Here is a 6,193-nt window from a genome sequence, read left to right as displayed (position 1 = left end):
GTAGATCTCCACCATAAGGATGCATGTAATTTCTTTTCCGCAGGTTGAGTATATTTGTAGGTAAGTTCCCAGAAGCTGAGTGGCCCAGCTGGAGGGGGTGTGTGTGTGCTTCTGGAGCTGCTGCAATGCACCGCCACCCGCCCCCATCAGCACGGCCGCCTTTTCACACTTGCGCTTTTTCAACATGCAGCTCTCTGGGGAGAAGCGAGCATCTTTCAACAAGTGTGATGGTCCCTCGCAGCTCGCTTCTGTGAATCTCTCCTGCCCATTCCCCCAGTTAGGCTGTGGGTCATTTTCTTGTTGATATGTAGATGACCTTTGCATTCTTGTCTGTGTTATGAGCCACAAACCTTTTCCCCATTTGCTATTCAGAGTCAGCACTTCTAACCTTGCTGCTGAAGACCATTCCCTGCGCTCTCTTTTTAAAAAGTTCCCACAGCACCTAGCACACTGCAGATGATCAGCAAATGCTTGTTGATTAGACGAATGGTGTAAAAACTTTCGTCACTCATTGTCTTCATAAATAAAGAGTTTAAAGCACTACCATCACCATTTTGTTTATTTATAAACATATATTCATTCCTGTTCTAATATAGTAAATATTACATACATGATATTTAAGGAATGGAAGTTTAAAAGAATGAGCTAAAAGTGAATGTAAATGGGAGCTCTGATATTTCTCCCCATACCCTACAGACTGTCTTGCACCCACCGCCTCCTTGGAGGCCTCTGGACTGGAGGCATCTCATGGACACACCTGGTTTACCACGAACTTCACCTTAACTGCCAAGTGGATTGGCTTGGCTGGTGGGGTTGGTTGTGAGATGTTGGGCTGTCTCCCCCAGTCCAGCACAGGTGTCTCTGAGACACCACGGGAACCCAGACCACACCTGCCAGGAGTACAGGAAGAGGGGGTGGAGATGGTGAGGTGCAGGGGGTACCAGTCTGGGGTTCAGTAGCCCAGGACCCCAGCAGTATGTGGCCCATTGGTAGTGACAGGTGATGATGGTCACCTCGATGGCCTGGCCCAGTGTGCAATCCACTCCACCACTGCAAGGAAGTCCACAGAGGAGGGCCATGTTGGAAGAGGTAGGCAAAGAAAAACATCCACAGTCCCCATGGCAGGTCCCGGGTGTGGCCACCTGCAGACTCACAGAGAGGCCCGGAGCTCATTCTCTTGCAAGCCACAGCCACTGCCACCAGGACGCACACCAGCAGTAGCTGCAGGAGGTGGGTCTGAGGCAGCAACGCCACCCACGACAGCAGCCAGCAGCGGGGTAGCACCACCTCAGCACCAGCACACCCCCAGCCTCACCACAGAATCGGCCTTTCTGCAACACCAGAGCAGAGGAGAAAACCAGCAGCTTGACTGTGACCTGCACACCTGGGACTGAGGGATGCTCACCTGCCGGACATCTGGCTGCTCGCAAGTCATCCTACCAGCCGCCCACCTGTATTAGTCTGTGTCTGTTGTTTATTACAGAAAGCCTGAAACTGGCTGATTTATGAAGAAAGGAAATTTATTTCTCACAGTTTTGGAGGTTGCAAAGTGCATGCTCCAGGGGGCACATCTGGTGAGGGCAGCTCAGGGTGTCACGTGGCAAGGAACAGCCAAAGCAAGAGACAGTAACCTCACTCGCCCTCCTTATAAAGCCATCGTTGCCACACCCACAGCTCCACAAATGGATCGATCCACTCACGAGGGCACCGTCCTCACAGTCTAATCACCTCTTAAAGGCCCCACCTTTCAATACCATAATTGGATTTCCCACCCTCTTAGTGCAGTTACAATGGGGGTCAAGCTTCAGTAAGTTTTGGGGGGATGTTCAATCCACAGCATCACCCATGAGTAGGGCCTGTGGCAATGGCTTCGGGTCCTGGGAACCACAGACCAGGCCCCCCGAACAGGCAGGAGAAGGCGAATCTCCTGAGGATGGAGCAGGAGAGAGGCCACCTGCACTTGCATGTGTCATCTGGAGCGCAGCCAGTGCCCCTGGGCCAGCACACCTCCCTCTACCACTTGTACTGTCTTCACTGCATTTTCTCCCCCATGAAGCTCAGTTTTTGTGTTTTCTTAGGTGCTCCCCACCCGACATGCACACAGGCAGACGTGGTCCTCTTCACACACCTCCCTAGTGGTACTGATTTCTGTCTCCCCCACTATGCTTGACCTTTGCTGAGTGGCTCTGAGCCCACCACATGCCAGACACCATGCCGAGCACCGCTCCTGCCTCATCTCATGTCTTCCTCCTACCTTGCTGGAGCCGAGGTACGTGCTATTATTATTTGAGGCACAGAGAGGCCAAGTAACTTGGCCAAGGTCACACAGCCTGAAGGTGGTCGAGCCCAGATCTGAGCCCAGGTCACCTGACTCCAGTCTCTTGCTTTGACCTATCATGTCACTTCCTAAGAGAACAGAACCGGGCTAGCAAACAACACGTGGTGCATAAAAGACAGTTAATGTTTGTTTAATGAATAAATGAATGAGTAAATGATTTTAGCGCTGAGTATGTTCCTTTTCGACCTTGAGAAACACTCTCCACTCCTGTGCACCCTGCTCTGCACGCCAGGGGATGAACCTGTAGTGGGCATCACCAGGCCCCCTCCCCTGCATGGCAGCCATCGGCGGGGCCCCCCCCCCGTGTGGCAGACACCAGTGGGCCCCTAGCCTCCTGGCTCAGTCTGTGGGGGCACTGGCAGGAGATGAAAAGCCAGACAGGAGAGGGTTGTGGCACTGGTTCCCTGCCTGTGTGGGAGGCCACAGCCACGTCTCTGGGTTCCAGCCTCCAGGCTCAGGGCAGGTGCCAGCTCCCTGCCATGTCTCGCCTGGACATTGCCACTTCCCGTGTAGCTTTCCTGACCTGGCCTCATCATGTGAATAGTCTCTGGAGAAAACTCATCCCAATCACTTACTGAAGTCCGTTTCCTGTTGGGACCCTGACCAAAAGAGACTCAGTCAATGCTTGCTTATGGATAAGGGAAACTGCCAGGTGGGGAAGATGTCCCCACACTGCAGCCTTGGGGGTGTGGTGGGGCCTCTCACTCTCTGGTGATGGGGGTTCTCTTTGTGCATCAGCCATCCCAGGCTTCACATCCCACCCGCACCAGTGGCTCACTCAAGCTGGAGGAATAGCTGCCACTGTGGGTTCGGGACCTGCTGGCGTGTCTCTGGCTGCTTCTGTGTGTCCAGGAGATGAAGACCCCCAGGAGGGCACTAAGAGGGAAACTCTGCAGGGCACCCAGGGGAGGGCATCATCGTCAAGTTCAGGAACCAGCACGGATGATCAGGGACAAACAGTAAGACATGAGACGTGCTGGGGAAGACAATGGCTCGGCCCAGAGGTCAGCAAAAGCCACGAGCCTCGGAGCGGGAGCTCCGTAATAACTTCGTATAGCATACATTATACGAAGTTATACGATTCCTGGCAGGTTCCTACAAAGCCTTCTTCTCCCATACCTATCCAGTTCTTCCCCAATCACTTACTGAAGTCCGTTTCCTGTTGGGACCCTGACCAAAAGAGACTCAGTCAACTCTTGCTTATGGATAAGGGAAACTGCCAGGTGGGGAAGATGTTCCCACACTGCAGCCTTGGGGGTGTGGTGGGGCCTCTCACTCTCTGGTGATGGGGGTTCTCTTTGTGCATCAGCCATCCCAGGCTTCACATCCCACCCGCACCAGTGGCTCACTCAAGCTGGAGGAATAGCTGCCACTGTGGGTTCGGGACCTGCTGGCGTGTCTCTGGCTGCTTCTGTGTGTCCAGGAGATGAAGACCCCCAGGAGGGCACTAAGAGGGAAACTCTGCAGGGCACCCAGGGGAGGGCATCATCGTCAAGTTCAGGAACCAGCACGGATGATCAGGGACAAACAGTAAGACATGAGACGTGCTGGGGAAGACAATGGCTCGGCCCAGAGGTCAGCAAAGGCCACGAGCCTCGGAGCGGGAGCTCAGGCACCGGCGTGAGCCGAGAGCAGGGGCTCTGGGCAGGTGTGCCCGCCTCCTGTGGCTGCTGTAACAGCTACCACCAACGTGGGGCTCACACATTTCTTCTCTTACCACCTGGAGTGCGGAGTTTCAACATCGGTCTCACTGGGCTGCAAGCAAGGTGGCAGCAGGGCCTTGCACCCTGCAGAGCCTCCAGGGGAGAATCCGTTTCCAGTTTCTAGAGCTGTTTTCCTTGCATTCGGCAGCGCGGCTTCTTGATTCGGTGCTCACAGCCCTCAAATCTCCCTCGGCCTCCCTCTTAGAAGGACATTTGTTACATTCAGGGCCCACTCGGATAATCTAGGATAATCTCCCTTAATCCCGAGAAATTTACTGTAATCACATCAGCAAAGTCTCAGGTATATTCACAGGTTCCAGGGATTAGAATGAGGAGATCTTTGGGGGGCTTTTTCTGCCAATCACAGAAGGCTATATCAAGCAGACGGGAGGCTCTAAAGGCCAGGGTGGTCGGCGCATGTCCCCACTTGTTTTTCACAGAGGCTGCAAGGCATGGGGGCTGGGACACTTCGGTGACCCCCAGGTCGCTGCAGACTGGCCTGATGGCTGCTTGGGGGAGTACTTCCAAGCCCAAAGCTGCTAGCAAATTTGTCCAGGCAAATGCTGCATGGACAGACCCAGGTGATGACTGCAGGAATGAAAACATAACCACGGAGTCCAAAACACTCAGATCAGCAGTTACCCAGGAGCCATTGTTCCAGAATAAAGTCCTATTTCTTGATGAAAGCTTAACTTTCAGAATGAGATAGGAACGGAAATGAGAGAAGGGATCATTTCCAACACTGAGTGGCGGGCTGGTGGAGAAGTGTCATGATTCTCCAAGCACACCATAGGGACCGTCAGCCCAGCCGACAGCAACAGTCAGATCTGAGCTGCCGCGGCGAGTCCTGATCTTCCAGCATTCAGCATGTGACTGGCGTCTTCCAGACAGTCCTGTGCCCCGAGACAGCCCCACACCCCTCTCTCCCATCACACACCCTGATTCTGGGTCACATAACAGAGACATCGTGGGACTGTTTTGTTTTCCCAGATGGGGTCCTGATGACACCCCGCACCACCTGTCTCCAGAGACGGGTGTAGCTGCGCCTCAGCCGCTTCTGCCTTGGTTCAGCACCGCCGTGGACCAGGCAGTGCCTGAGCTCTGTGGGAAGGGGTCCCATGGGGGAGCATCGATGTGGCACACAGACCCTGCCCCAGCCTTTGTGGCCTCTGGAGCTTGGAGGAGAGGGATGATGAGTAGACCCACGTGCATTGGGGGCCAGGAAAGACCTGGCCAGTGACTCCTCAGGGAAGCCACCAGCAGTAGGGAGGAGGGTGTAGCAAGAAAAAAAAAAGAAAGAAAGAAAGGCAGAGAAGAGGAGAGAAGTAAAGGAAAGAGAAAGTAAAGGGAGGAGATAGGAGGGGACACAGGTTTGCTGCTGGCCTCGCCCTGAGCACCTCTCTGGCCAGCGAGATGAGCTCCCAGGCTGCCCCTGAGTCCCCCTCAAGCCCTGGGAGAAACAGGGCCGTGGGTGGAATTCTCAGGCCACAGCTCCAGTGAGAAGTAAATAGAACCTGCTTTGTTTGTTTTTGTAAATCATTTCCATTTACAATTTCAGCCTCTATCCGCCCTGGGATCACTCAGCCGATCCCGGGGTTTGGGGACTTGTTTAGTGCCCGGAGCCTGGGTCTGGGGCTCACATCGCCCCCTCCTGGCCACCACCTGCCATGGCCACTACCCCCCTTTGTCCAGGCCATGGTCTGGACAGGTGGCAGCCAGGTCAGCCTCCTTCAGGTCCAGCTTCAAGGATTTGGTTTTGTTTCATTTCGTTTTGTTTTCTTTTGGTATTACAAATGCCCTTCAAACTCTAGGGTGTGCCAGCACGCTTGGCCTCGGATCCGCCCTGCTTTCTGTCACAGGAGGGCCCATGGAGAGCAGGGTCCCTGCTGGAATGCAGTCGAGGGTTGAGGGTAGCTTTTGAGCAGAGAGAAGACTTTTCAGAAATAGTTTGGTTTTTAAAGTTGGTTTTTAAGCCTTAATTCTTCCTTGGGTTTTTTTTCTCCCACCTTTTTTTTTTTTTTGGGGGTAAGAACATGAGACCTACTCTCTTCACAAATTTCTAAGTTTCTCTGGAACTTACTCATCTTCTTTTTTTTTTTTCTTTCCCTTTTTGTCTTTTTTCGTGACTGGCAACGGATCGCAACCCTCAGTG

The sequence above is a fragment of the Galeopterus variegatus genome, unplaced genomic scaffold (genome assembly GCF_000696425.1).
Source record: "Galeopterus variegatus unplaced genomic scaffold, G_variegatus-3.0.2 Scaffold5490, whole genome shotgun sequence".
Lineage (NCBI taxonomy): Eukaryota > Metazoa > Chordata > Mammalia > Dermoptera > Cynocephalidae > Galeopterus > Galeopterus variegatus.
This window is presented reverse-complemented; position numbering follows the sequence as displayed.